Source organism: Chlorocebus sabaeus, chromosome 17, assembly GCF_047675955.1.
Source record: "Chlorocebus sabaeus isolate Y175 chromosome 17, mChlSab1.0.hap1, whole genome shotgun sequence".
In the NCBI taxonomy this organism is placed as follows: domain Eukaryota; kingdom Metazoa; phylum Chordata; class Mammalia; order Primates; family Cercopithecidae; genus Chlorocebus; species Chlorocebus sabaeus.
Genome location: NC_132920.1, coordinates 27,233,152 through 27,247,350, shown reverse-complemented (window position 1 = coordinate 27,247,350; position 14,199 = coordinate 27,233,152). Strand labels below are relative to the sequence as shown.

The window sequence follows — 14,199 nt, the reverse complement described above, 5'->3', positions numbered from 1 at the left end:
AACTGTCTAAAACAATTTCCTAGGCTTCTATGTAGCTAGGATGGCAGGCATGTGCCCTAAGCTTTGCCAATCAGATGTATTTCTTCTTTCAGAAGAAACATGTATATAAACAAGGGGGGAAAACTCCAAAATTATGTATTATATCATGATACATCTTTATGCAAGTATAATAAAGTCTATAAAGAAATGTTTAGAAGCAAATTAGGTCTATCTAAATTAAAGGTAAGCATCTATTTTCTTGCAACATTTGCCTTGGTAAGGGTAATGAATAGATATCTGCTAAACGCAGGTAGATATTTAAGCTTTTAGAGGCAGTGGTGGCATAAGGCCTAGCAAAGGCATTCCATGCTGGGGAACATAATGCTGCTAGCAGTTAACACTAGAAAATGCATGAGGAATCAGAAGGAATCAGTAGTGCAATATAAAAGGGTGAATAATCATTATGTGCGGAAGCATTTGGAAAATGAAAATGACAGCTCAAATTCTCCACCAAATGTATGGTTGCAGAATCAGGAATTTCCTCTGCAGTAACATAATTTTTAATTTTTGTGACTCAAGAATTGCCATAATTCAAAATCAAATTTATATTATAAATAACTCTAGGTTTCCCATTAATGGAAAGATGAATGAATGAGCTGTGGCATGTTCATATTACACAGCAGCTAACATGAAATCAGTGAATGAATGGTAGCTACATACAACAAAAGAGATGATTAATTTTAGTAATATAAGATTAAATGAAAAAAGATTATAATATATAGCCTGATACCCTGTATCCATAATTAAAATACACAATTTTATAAATACTAATAGATAAGATCAAACTAAGGAAAGCACTTTGGCCTTATTTCTTCAGAGACCCAGTAACTTCTTTGTCTTACCTTAAGTTGTGACAAATCCAAACATTTACCAGAAAATTAACTTGCAACAGGAGACATTTAGTTTTATGAAGACAAAATAATCACAGAGACATCTAGGATACAATTTGAAAGCTGTATCATTCTATGGGACATATTCATCATTGACAGCAATTCTGTGTGGTACGTTAATGTCATAGAAATGACCAACAGAGCACCATGGAAGCACTTAGAAGATGTATCTGGGTATTTACTTACCGTGTTGACAGTGATTGAAGTTACCATGTGAAGATCCAATAGTGTTCAAATACCTAAGAGAGTTTAAGCAATTTTTATTTAAAATACAGATTTATTTTCACGAATCCTTGTTTCTCAGTGGCAAATGAAACACCTGTAAATTCTAGTGATTGCACCTGAAAGGCATTATAAAACCTCATTCTCTTGGGAAAAAGATACATACAAGAATCTTTCTTCTCCCTCAAATCTGTTGAGTCCTTTTTGTCCTCTGAAGTGAATTAACCGCATTTCATAAGGCAATAAATCAAATAAAAAGTTTAACTCAACTCAAATTATTTTGGGTATTAGAATATCTGTTAGGTGGTGGTGAGGAGGGTACTAAAAGGAAGGAGGTATGAGGAATGGTCTCCTGCTCTGAACATAGAGCAGAGAGTCAGTGGGCCCCATACAGAGTCCACTTCATACTTTGGGTTCATATGAACTGGAGATTCCCTGCCAATCACATCTAAGAGGGAAATTTATTTTAGAAAGAAAAAAATAGTGAGGAAGCAAGAAGAAAAAAAGAAAAAAACCAAAAACCTCAGGTTCCACCGAGATTTGAACTCGGATCGCTGGATTCAGAGTCCAGAGTGCTAACCATTACACCATGGAACCTCACCACAGCCGCACTTGCTATCACTCCTTCCTGATGGAGTATATCTTCATTTCTGAATTCAAGCCGTCTTCCCTTTAAGAACCTGTTTCTACCCTAGTGTTCGTTATCTGCCGCCACCACACAAGTTCCCTTTTCGTTTCGCACAGGGCTCTTCGTGCAAAATCCAAGAGCAAATCGGTTTCCAGGGACAGATAAGGTAAGTCCGTGTCCCCCTTAGACTCTTAGCGTCCCTCTGCCTTCTGCAACCTTCGGGGTTCCCTAGCCTCGGTTCGGCCGCCCTCAACCGGGCTGCCCCGACGCAGGGGCAGAGGGCACCAACCTAGAGGCGCTGACAGATTGCGTTGTTGGAAGAACCGCGAGGCTTGCCGCCTCCCGAGCGTTTGTCCGGCGTTCTTTGCTCCTAATGCTAGGCACACTTTTGAAAGTTCGATTTCGTAACATATAAATTATGGATGACTTCAGTTGAGGTGGCATGTCAACTAGTCCTGGCTGTGGCGTTGACGAGGGTAAAAAACAAAAAACAGGACACCGAAAGATGCTTTCAGCTTCACAGGAAGGCTCCACCTCGTGGATACCAAAGGGTAAAGCACTGTTAAAAGTTCGAATATTTGCAAAGCAGGATTTTGTAATTAGTTTCTCACTGATAAAGCTTTGACTTGGTCTTTTTCAATGGTATTAACTATGAGCCTCTCCCAAAATATTCAGCGGTAAAAATTTACGGATGCCAAGACCCGGACATGACTTGTCTAGGACTGTTTATTGCAGGAGACAAAAGCGATCTTATATTGTCAAATAGAAAGGCTGAGGAAGGAGGCAGAGGGTCCTTAAGAGTAAATAATCGCAGTTGATAGGATCTGAACCTTCCCAACAAGATCACATGAGAGGTATCGGCATCTGCCAGAATGACTTCATTATTTAGAGACGTCTGGTATCATGGACAAAAATCCTTCCGGCTTAAATGAGGCGGCACTGTCACTACCAGGTTAAAATGGACCCCGCCCGTAGGGCCGTGTGTTCTGCGGCATGAGCTGCAATGGCAGCTGTACAGTGGCAACGAGAGTATCCGTACATATCTCATCCAATACATCTTCTCCCAGCCCTATGACTTTCCGATCCGCTCACTACCAGAAAACAAGACAGAATGAAACCCTCTTGCTAAACGGGATAACTAAAGGTGGTTTGCAGGAGCCTCGGGAACAAGAAGCATGAGGATCCTAAGTATTTTCAACAAAAATCTAGCCCACTGCAGGCTTTTGAAAAACTGAAGGTCCCGGTAACAACTTTAAGATGAGCATTTCTAAGGGCTAGGGCTTGTACCAAGTTCTGTGCTCTCTGAAAAAAAAAAAAAAAAAAATTAAAAATATTTGCCTGTAACGGTCAAAGCTGAAACAATTTGAGCAACAATAAATAGAAGATTTAAACCAATCCTTACAGCTTCCCTGATGTGCAACAAATCTCAGTTTTTCAGGGAATCTCCTCAGCAGAATTCCAAATAACTCCACCCCTTCATTGTGGGCTCTGCATAGTGATTGCTCTACAGAATACAGTATGAAAAAGGGTGGGAAAGTAAAGAGTGAATAAATCCCAAAAGCACTACACCAGCAGTGATAAGCCATGTTGATAGTACATAGTCTTGATATAATGTGATAAAAATGGCACTTTAGGCCAAGCATGGTGGTTTATGCCTGTAATCCCAGCACTTTGGGAGGCCGAGGCAGGTGGATCACTTGAGGCCAGGAATTCGAGACCAAGCTGGCCAACATGGCGAAACCCTGTCTCTAAGAAAATTGCAAAAATTAGGCCGGGTGCGGTGGCTCACGCCTGTAATCCCAGCACTTTGGGAGGCCGAGGCGGGCGGATCACCTGAGGTCAGGAGTTCGAGACCAGCCTCAACATGGAGTAACTTCGTCTCTACTAAAAATACAAAATTAGCTGGGTGTGGTGGTGCATGCCTGTAATCCCAGCTACTCGGGAGGCTGAGGCATCGTATCCAGCAGGTTCTTCCAACTCTTAAGCCTTTCCAAGAAACTGTGATATCAACTTTATTATTGTTGGCTTCCCACCTTGCAAACAGGTTTCAGCTTTATCCACTCTAATTCAATTACTATTTATCCAACTCCCTTCTGTCTCCCAAATTTTGTTGATAACTGTGGTATCCACCTAAATTCCTGTTTCCTCCTCCATAGTACAGTGTTGTCTGTGGGAATAAGCTACTCAGCCAAAGTCTGTACTTACCAAGACTCCTTACACCTCAGTGAGGCCATATGATTAGTTATAATCGATAAATCATGAATGCAAGTAGCATGTTTTTCTCCAGACCTTTAAGAAGTGTGCACTTTCCCAAGCTTTAGGGGATCATAGATTCATAAGATGGAAGGGGCCTGGAATCTTGAATCACCACAAGGAAAAAAAACAGGTTCCTCTTTCTTTGCTGACACAAAAATCTGCAATCGACTGTTACATGAGTAAGACATAAATCTCAGGCCGAGGCGGGCGGATCACCTGAGGTCCGGAGTTTGAGACCAGCCAAACCAACATGGAGAAACCCCGTCTCTACTAAAATTACAAAAAATTAGCCGAGCGTGGTGGTGCATGCCTGTAATCCCAGCTACTCGGGAGGCTGAGGCGGGAGAATAGCTAGAACTCGGGAGGCAGAGGTTACGGTGAGCTGAGATCGCGCCATTGCACTCCAGCCTGGGCAACAAGAGCAAAACTCCGTCTCAAAAAAAAAAAAAAAAAAAAAACAAACCTCGTAAATTTCCCTTGCATCAAGCTACTTTAATTTGGGAAGCAAACAATGTTTTGTACTATCCGTTATTTGCTCTCATGCTCTCTTCATCACTGTAGGTTTACACAATTTTTGAATTGCTTTTATTGCCAACTTGTGGGCATCTTAAGAAAGCAAAAATAAAGCCCTGGGTTTCACTACCATTTTAACCAGAAGTCCCCTTGAACAATGTGACCACTTGAGCCAAATGTTTGACTACTGAGTAACATCAAAGTTCTTGTATCTAGGGACTACTTTTCCCTGTTCCAGCAATAAAATGCTATTTCTGCCCTTCGTTTTTAAACCTAAATAATGATGTTTGCTTCACAGCATAGAAAAACAAAGAAAAAAAAACTCTCTGATCCTACAACCCAGACACAACTAGTAATGCATTGGTGTATTCTCCCACATCTCCCAAATATGTATAATGCAAAAATGTTACGTGAGGTTATACAGTATATGCATTTTTAAAATTCTCCTCTTTTCACTTAACATTATATCACATGCTTCTTGCCTGAACTATCACAATCTTTTCAAAAATACTGTTAGTTTATTTATTTATTTCTGCTATCCACTAGTAAGAGTTGCAAAATATCGTTTTTATTGGTAGTATTTTTCCAGGTAGATATAACCTGTATTACATAATCATCTTCCCTCCCATTGTTGGAAATGTTTGTTATTTTAATTATTTCATTATTATAACAAAATATCATAAGTGTCTTTGAACATAAATGATTTCTTTTAGTTTGGATTGTTTCGCTAAGTGAGTTTTCTTCAAAATGAAGTGAGTCAGCCAGGCGCGGTGGCTAACGCCTGTAATCCCAGCACTTTGGGGGGCCAAGGCGGGCGGATCACGAGGTCAGGAGTTCAAGATCACGTGTCCAACGTGGTGAAACCCCGTCTCTACTAAAAATACAGGAAAAAAAAAAATAGCTGGACATGGTGGCGCATACCTGTAATCCCATCTACTCAAGAGGCTGAGACAGGAGAATCGCTAGAACCAGGGAGTTGGAGGTTGCAGTGAGCCGAGGTCCTGCCACTGCACTCCAAGCCTGGCAAAAGAGCTAGACTCCATCTCAAGAGAAAAAAAAAAAAAGTGAGTCACCATTTGCACGAGCTTCCTGGTGGAATGGAGAAGTGCTAGGGCAGCAACAGAAAGGATCTTGTTCCAAGAACATGGGTAAGGGAGCTGATTAGTTTCCTAAGACTGCCCAAACAACCATAAACTGGGTAACTTAAAAAGACAGATTTATTCTCTCACAGCTCTAGAAGTCAGAAATCTAAAATCAAGATTTTGGCCGGGTTGGTTGTTTTCTAGGTGCTCTGATGGACAATCTGAGACCTCTTTCCTTGCTCCTAATGATTGAAGAAAATCCTTGGCATTCTTGGTTTGTAATTGCGTCACTCCACTCTGCCTCCCTCTCAACATGGCTTTTGTCCTGGTGACTGTGTCTCTAAATTTCCCATTTCCTATAAGGACAATAGTCACTGGATTACTGGATTTAGAGCCTACCTGAATCCAGCGTGACCTCCTCTTAACTTGATTAAATCAGCGAAGACTGTTTTCAAATAGGTCACACTCACAAGTACCACAGGTTAGGATATCAACATATCTTTCTGAGCAACACAGTGCAATTCACTTCAGGAGCAACTGTCTTTTTGTTCTGCCCTAAATGAAAACGAGTGTGGGAGAACTGTATCTGCAAGAGAGTTTGAGGGTCTCAAATGTAAAGGAATTCTCCCATCTGAAAGTCTGTCTGAATCTACTTGGCGGTACTTTGGTCAAGCACTTCAATTCCCAGAACTCAAAGCTGTAATCCCTGAGATTCCCCATTAAAGAATAAACAATAAAAGCCTGGTTCTGTAGTGTTTCCCTGAACCAACAGTCTTTAATCCTAGGGGGAAAAAAAGGTATTAATATAGCTAGATTTAGTGTGGCATTCATAAGCTCTTTTGCATTAGGAGGGACAAAGAATGTTTTCAAGCTGGAAAATTTTGGAAAACATGTTCTCTAAGGTTCTCCATATTCCCCTGGCTCCTGGGACTGCCTGCTTCCCTCCCTGGGGAAGGTGAAAAGGAGTTAGCTTTTCCTGAGAGGATGGAGACCTTCCCATCAACTTTTTCTTCAGAGGGTCCACGAAGGCTAGGTCCTCCCTGCCCCTTCTCATCCTGCACCCCTGCTCAAATTGTGTTTCAACGAATTCTCTAAGCCAGAGAAAGGACAAAGCAGTTCAAAGCTGTTGAAGATATTTCTGGCTTAGTATTCAATACTGAAAGCAAAAGCAAATGACTCCAAGGTCATAATTCCTTCAAATTTCCTCTAGCAGGTTTCCTGTTCCATTGTCATTTGAGGGTGTGAAGCTACTAGGATCAGACCCTCAGCACCAAACTCCCTTTCTGCTAGTATCTCACAAATACCTGTGAACAGGTGCCTCAACCATGACTAGCAAGTGGAGTTCTAGGGGGAGAGAAAATCCAAATCTCTTGTCTTGGAATGCTCCTTTGAACTCCACATTTCTCAACTGAATTCCAATTCACTATGGATGACTTATTTCATCTAAAAGCTGGGAGCTCTTAATGCACCTAGAAAATTATTTGTTACTAGACTTAGTAACCAGGCACCAAAACATCTTTTACTGTAGTATCTACCTACTATACTGCCCAAGAATGGCACACTACTCACATCTTCAAAAGCTTTAACCAAGAACCCCATATGGCTGAGTAGTCGTGGCCGAGTGGTTAAGGCGATGGACTTGAAATCCATTGGGGTTTCCCCGCGCAGGTTCGAATCCTGCCGGCTACGGTTTTAGCCTGACTTCTCCCAAATAGTTTCTTTCTAATTGCACCCCAAAGGCAACTGAGTCTCCTGGATTACAGTTGTGTCATCTCCTTTGGTAACCCTGCCTTGTGCTCTGCGTTATATCTGTCATCATTGTAGGTAACCCTGCGTTATAGTTTGCCTCTTCCTCTGAGTCCATTAACCTCCTCCTCCAACACTCGAGACAACTGTGTCTCCAGTAAGAGAGAATCTATTGTGGTGTTAACACTACCTAACGTTAATCCACCTAACGTTAATCCTAATTTGAGGAAGGCAATTCTCTTTTCCTCACCTACAAACTCTGAGAATTGAAGTCAGACTCCATGGAGTTTTCTCTGTAGACAAGTCTAAGTTGCTTGTCTGGGGTGTGAAGATTTTGCCTATTGTGTATTAAGTGTTTTGTTACCCCAAGTTTAGGGACTGTCTGTCATTCAACAGCAATAAGGCATTACCTGTTTTGCAGCAATAATAACAATGACTGTGATTGTAACTTCAATATAAATAGTTGGTTTGTAGACAGTACCACACACATTGTATCTTCTCGGCCTGAAAATTCGAGAGCGCAAGAATGGGAAAGGTTTATTAAACCACAGGAAGTGGATGTTAAAGCTAACCTCTGACTGCCAAGCCCTTATTATTTTTATTCTATTGATTTTGTTAAATGCCTTCATCTTACAGCTTAGAAAAATTCCAGGTGAAGTTCTCTGGCCCCAGTCTATTCTTCCTATCTTCTCCAGCACATTCAAAGACCAAGAACACTTATCTGGGCTTTACAGTACATTCAGGAAATAAGGTGTAACTTCAAACACTCAGTACTTTGGTTCTCATACAGAAGAAAGTTGGGAAGAAAAGGTCTAGGGAGGAGAAGAAAAGATATGGAAAAACAAGAAAAGGGAAGAGAGGAGAAAGGCCAGGAGATGAAAGGAATGGAACAAAAGAGAAGCTACCAGGGTGCCAAATACAGGAATGTTCTCACCCCTCTTGGCCACTTTTATTCTGAGTTTCCTCTGTCTTAGCAACCCCTAAATGCCCTTGCTCTTGTTCTGACAAGTAACTTTCCACTTTCTCCACTCTTTGAAATCAGTCCCTGATGTCAAGGCGCTTCTTAAAGTCCAACACTTTCACAGAGACATTTGGATTATTTCCAGTTTGGCCATTACAACTAGTGCTGCCATGAATATACTTGTACATGTATTTCAGTGAATATAAATAAATATTTTTGTTGGAGAGATATGGGTGGAATTGCAGAGTCACAGTACATGTATACATTCAAGCTTTAATATATAATGCTAAGTCATTCTCGCAAGTGGTTGAGCCAATTTACACCCCCTGAGCAAGTAACACATTGTCCTGATTGCTATGGCTTTTTAAGTCCCCCCCCCACCCCCACCTTTCAGGAAGCTCGATTTTTATTTTAAATCGGCATATGTTCACTAACACATTGCCTTGCCTAAAGCTTCAGATATTGTTGAAAGCAGCAATGTTGACAATCCTCATGTGTTCCTGAAACTTGGGAATCTCCTCAAAAGTCTGTGGCCACTTCGTCATCTTCCCTCATATGTTTGATTAACATCTTGTGGATTCTATAATTTGGAGTTGCCCAGGTCAGCTAGTGCAGCTGGAGCACACACAATCCCCCAGCTGGACCATGTCAATATCTTCATTCCAGGATTTCGTGTCTAGAAGGATGGAGGATTTGAACATTTACATGAGCTTTTTGACCATGCAAATAAGAGGCAGATGCTAGACAACTGTATTCTCGATAACTTTTAATAAGTACATTTTGTGTCATTTAAACCTAGATTCTCCTTAGGGCCTTAAACTAACTGTCACTTTGAGTTTTCAGAATTGCCTGGAATGTTTCTGTGATCAGAGCAGCTGGTTTTAGGAGTGAGGAGAGTCGAGAGGTTCCAGTGACAGTTAAGAAGGAATGGCAAGTGGTCCCACCGCAGCTCTGCCCTCAGAGCCAGGTAGGGGCCATCAGTGGGCAAAAGATGCAAAAAGCTACTTTTCTCCCCGTCGGGGAATCGAACCCCGGTCTCCCGCGTGACAGGCGGGGATACTCACCACTATACTAACGAGGAAGAACTGGAAGACTCTCTCTTTTGACTACCTCTAATAAACTGAAGTACTCTCGTCCACTTTTTTAAGTCTAAGTTTGTATTGTACTAAATTGATTATACTTGGCGAATTTACACTTTAATATGCCGCCTCAGTCGAAACGACAGGGTCTGTCAGGACAGCCTGCTTTTTTGATTGTGATGGTGTGGATATCTCTGACAGTGTTTCTAGTCATTTGCAACCAGCGAGACCGGGTGACAAAAGCAGTTGAACCACTGATTCCACAGAAACTGATAATTGACCACAGACTTGGACCTCAGACTAGGACTAAATTTCCATGAAGAGGAAAGCACTATCAACACTTGTAACAAGTATAGGCTTCAAGAGAATTTGGAGGGCAGGGAAACGCAAGGCGTCCCCGAAAACCGTGCAAAGGTTCCGCTAAAGGGAAAATGATTAGGTACCTACTAATTAAGGCACCCATAATCTTAATGAAAATAGTAAGTAGTCAATAACTTCCACCCTCCATTATTGTGTGGGGTTTCAGGATCGGGGAAGTAACAAACTCAATTCGCAATACCTGAGTTGGTTTAAATTTCCTTCTTCTAAATCTTCTCTTGTTATCTCGTAGTCGGCAGGATTCGAACCTGCGTGGGGAGACCCCAGTGGATTTCTAGTCCATCGCCTTAACCACTCGGCCACGACTACACGGCCTGACCACGGTTTTTTTTCACGATACAGACATGAAGAAATGCAAATCAGGATAACTACCGTATTGGTACAAGAAAATTGGCTTTGTGAGTTGAATGTAAACTTTCAGGTACAACGAGAGTTTGGTTAAAAAAAAAAAAAAGCCAACCTCCTGTGCCACCTGGACAAGAGCACTGGAATGAGAGTCCTCCCGCGTGAGGATGAGCAGCATCAGCGTTCCAACCAAACAATACAAACTTCACGTTAGTAAACGGTGAGCGAGCTCCCGTCGGCGCCCGAAAGTAGGCTGTGATCTGAGCTCTGGCAGTGGAGTCTCTGCAGATGGAACTAAACTTTGCTAATTACGAAGTGGAGTGAGACTCTAACTTATGGCCCCCACTCATCCATTGCCTTTGAACAGCCCGTCTTTCGATAGTCCTGGACACTCGTAGGTAATTGAAGACAGAGTGGAAGATTGCATAACTTGTGTGAAATCAGCACTTTGATCGAAGTGGAAACTGGGCGAAAACAGCTGGTGATTTACATGATTTAAATGGTTACAATGCAAAGATGTCCACTGTGGCATTGTTTGTATATAGCATATAAATATGCTAACCAGTAAGGGAACGGTGTGATGCATTCCTGTCATAGGGTACCATGCAGCTGTTAAAGAATTAGATTCTTATCGTTTTATTTGGAAAATGTGTGTAAACTGTAATACACAAAATAGCGAACATAAATAGTTCTATTTATATCGAATGAACCCCCAAATTAAAGTCCATTAAAAACATCCGAAGGGACACTCACCAATCTAATAAAACAGCAAAATGGAATGTGAGAGATTAAAATATCAATTTCGATTACGTTTGTATTCTTTCCATTTGTCATAAAAATAATCTGCATTATTTATGTAATTGGAAAATTAAAAATAGAAAAACAGGTACTGCAATATTTATGTAACTGGAAAATTAAAAGTGGAAAACAGGCTAAAATATGCCATTGCATATTTATGCATTTAAAACCTGGTTGTGTAAAAACAAAAAAGTTAATACTAATTTATCCGAGGTGTTGAATCACAGCTCCTCATCGTTTTCTTCTTTTAGCTCTTCTTTCAAATTTTCAAGCAAAGTATAAGTATTTATTTGTATTTCTACTTAAAGTGTTCCCACACTTCCTTAAGACTACAAGATGATTGTAGTACCTTGTTATCTGTTTGAAGAAATACGGAGTGGTGTGGCATGGATATTGAACCAGTAAAAAAAAAAAAAACGATACCATCTAACTATTCTAAATTTCACATTTTAGAAAATGCCTTCATATTCAGGACCTCATGTAACTCTCATAACAGTTCCATGAGGTGCTGCCACCCACTTTTACAATAAGAAAAATGTTCAGATAAGGGAAGTTTGTAATTCACAGGGCTACTGAGTATTGAAATCAAAGCATCTTACTCTGTATCTATTACTCTTTCCTTATAGAGATGGAAAATGACACCTTTAAGAACAGAAAGGCACAGTCCCCTCAGCATTCAAAGGATAAATCCCACTTGGTCAGAGCATATCATCCTTTTTAAAAATTGCTGATTCAATTTGCTAACACTTGTTAAGAATATTTACACCTATTTCCATGAGGAACATTGGTTTGCAATTTTTTTTTTTTTTCTCAAACTGTGATCTGGTGTTTGGTTTGTTTGCTTTGTTTTTGCTGAGGTAGGGCTATTTCATTTTTTATTTTTTACAGTAGCTTATTTTATTGAGGTAAAATATATATGTTTAATTTACCATTTTTACCATTTTTAAGTGTACAGTTCAGTGGAAACAGATACATTTATATTCTTTGTTTCCCTTCATCCCCCCCAAGTTTCGATGTCAACTAATATTCAATTCATAAACTGAGTAGGAAAGTGTTCTCTACTTTTCCAGTTTCTGGAAAAGTTTATGTAGACATGATATTATTTCCTCTTTAAAGGTTTGGTAGAATCTACCAATGAAGCCATCTAGGCCTGGAGTTTTCTTTTTGAGAGGTTTTAAATTATAAATTTTATAATTATAAATTATATTTTTAATAGTTATATTACGATTCAGATTATTTCTTGAGTGGGCTTTAGTAGTTTCTATCTTTTGAGAAATTGATATATTTCATCTAATTTGTCAATTTAATTGGCATATTATCCAAAATATTCTTTTATTTTTTGTGTAATCTGGGTAAATGTTCCCTCTTTCTTTCCTGCTGCATTTATTTTCTGACCAGTCTGACTGGAGATTTATTGATACTATTCATCTTTTCAAAGCATTGGTTTTTGGATTTCATTGATCTTCTCTATTGTTTTTCTATTTCATTCCCTTTTGCTCTTTAATATTTGTTCTCTTCCATTTACTTTTAATTTAATTACATTTACTTTTAATTTGAACTTAATTTACTCTTATTTTTCTAGTTTCTTAAGGTGAAACTATAGATGATTGATAGACAATTATTTTTTTTAATAGGGTCTGGCTCCGTCCCCCAGGCTGGGGGACAGCTGGGGTGTAGTGACATAATCTCTGCTTGCTGCAGCCTCCACTTCCCCAGCTCAAGCATTCTTCCCACCTCAGCCTGCTGAGTAGCTGGGGACTACAGGCACCTGCCAGCCCCTAGCCCAGCTTCTCCCTCCTTCCCTCCCTCCCTCCCTTCCTTCCTTCCTTCCTTCCTCTTTTTCTCTTTCCTCTCTCTTTCTCCCTCCCTCCCTCCCTCCCTTCCTTTCTCTCTTTCTCTCTCTCTCCTCTCTCTTCTTTCCTTCCTTCCTTCCTTCTCCTTCCTTCCTTCCTTCCTCTCTCTCTCTCCTCTCTCTTCTTTCCTTCCTTCCTTCTCCCTCCTTCCTTCCTTCCCTCTCCTTCCTTCCTTCCTTCCTTCCTTCCTTCCTTCCTTCCTTCCTTCCTTCCTTCCTTCCTCCCTCCCTCCCTCCCTTCCTTTCTTTCTTTCCTGTTCTTCTGGTAGAGACGGGTCTCGCCATGTTGCCTGGGCTGGTCTCAAATCCCTGGGCTCAAGCAATCCTCTTGCCTCAGTCTCCCAAAGTGCTGGGATTACAGGCATGAGCCCTAGTACCTGGCCACTTTTTTCTTCTATAATATAAGCTTTTTTTTCTATGAAAAGCTTTAGCTGTATTTTTTTATATTTTGTTTTCATTTTTATTTAGTTCAAAATAATTTAAATTTCCCTTGTGATGTATTATTTGGTTTTAGGCTATTTTGTTTAATTTCTGTTAATTGATTTCTGGTTTAATTCTGTTGTGGTCAGAAAATATACTTTCTGTAATTTGAGTCCTTTTGAGCTTACAGTGACTTATTTTTTAGCCCAAAATAAGGTCTGTCTTGGTAAGTATTCTATAAGCACTTGACAAGAAAATTTTCTGTTATTGCTAAGAAGAGCATTCTATACATGTTAATGAGGTCAAATTTGTGGTAATGTGGTTCAAATCTTCTGTATTCGTACTGAATTTTCAGACTATTTGTTCTATCAATTACTGAGAAAGAAGTGTTAACATTTCCAACTATCAGCCTGGCACAGTGGCTCACACCTGTAATCCCAGCACTTTGGGAGGCCGAGGTGGGTGGATCACCTGAGGTCAGGAATTTGAGAACAGCCTGACCACCATAACAAAACCCCGTCTCTACTAAAAATACAAAAATTAGCTGGGCATGGTGGTGGGCACCTGTAATCCCAGCTACTTGGGAGACTGAGGAAGGAGAATCACTTGAACCTAGGAGGCAGAGGTTGCAGTGAGCCGAGATCGCACCACTGCACTCCAGATCGCACCACTGCACTACAGCCTAGGCAACAGAGCAAGACTCTGTCTCAAAAAATAAATAAAAAAAAAATAATAAAAATATAATTTCCAACTATAATTGAGTAATTTTTCTATGTCTCCTTGCAGTTTAACAGGTTTCGCTACACATATTTTGAAGCACTATTTGTAGGTGCATACATGTAGGGTTATTGTGGCTTCTTGGTGTATTGACCTCTTTATCATTATGAAATGTTCCTCTTAATATGATTATAGGCAGTAAATAGGGCAATTTCTTTCTCATTTGTTCCCTTTTCCCAGGTATCAAAATTAGTCACTGCCTATTGTCTGTCT

General features: G+C 40.3%; 4 non-coding genes across 4 annotated transcripts; 1 reads left to right on the top strand and 3 right to left on the bottom strand.

Moving 5' to 3' along the window:
• Nucleotides 1-1,676: 1,676 nt before the first annotated feature.
• On the bottom strand, nucleotides 1,677-1,748 carry TRNAQ-CUG (transfer RNA glutamine (anticodon CUG)). The gene has a single exon. It is a non-coding gene; the product is annotated as a tRNA-Gln (tRNA).
• Nucleotides 1,749-7,237: 5,489 nt separating this feature from the next.
• On the top strand, nucleotides 7,238-7,319 carry TRNAS-UGA (transfer RNA serine (anticodon UGA)). The gene has a single exon. It is a non-coding gene; the product is annotated as a tRNA-Ser (tRNA).
• Nucleotides 7,320-9,346: 2,027 nt separating this feature from the next.
• Nucleotides 9,347-9,418, bottom strand: TRNAD-GUC (transfer RNA aspartic acid (anticodon GUC)). The gene has a single exon. It is a non-coding gene; the product is annotated as a tRNA-Asp (tRNA).
• Nucleotides 9,419-10,021: 603 nt separating this feature from the next.
• TRNAS-AGA (transfer RNA serine (anticodon AGA)) lies at nucleotides 10,022-10,103 on the bottom strand. The gene has a single exon. It is a non-coding gene; the product is annotated as a tRNA-Ser (tRNA).
• Nucleotides 10,104-14,199: the final 4,096 nt, after the last annotated feature.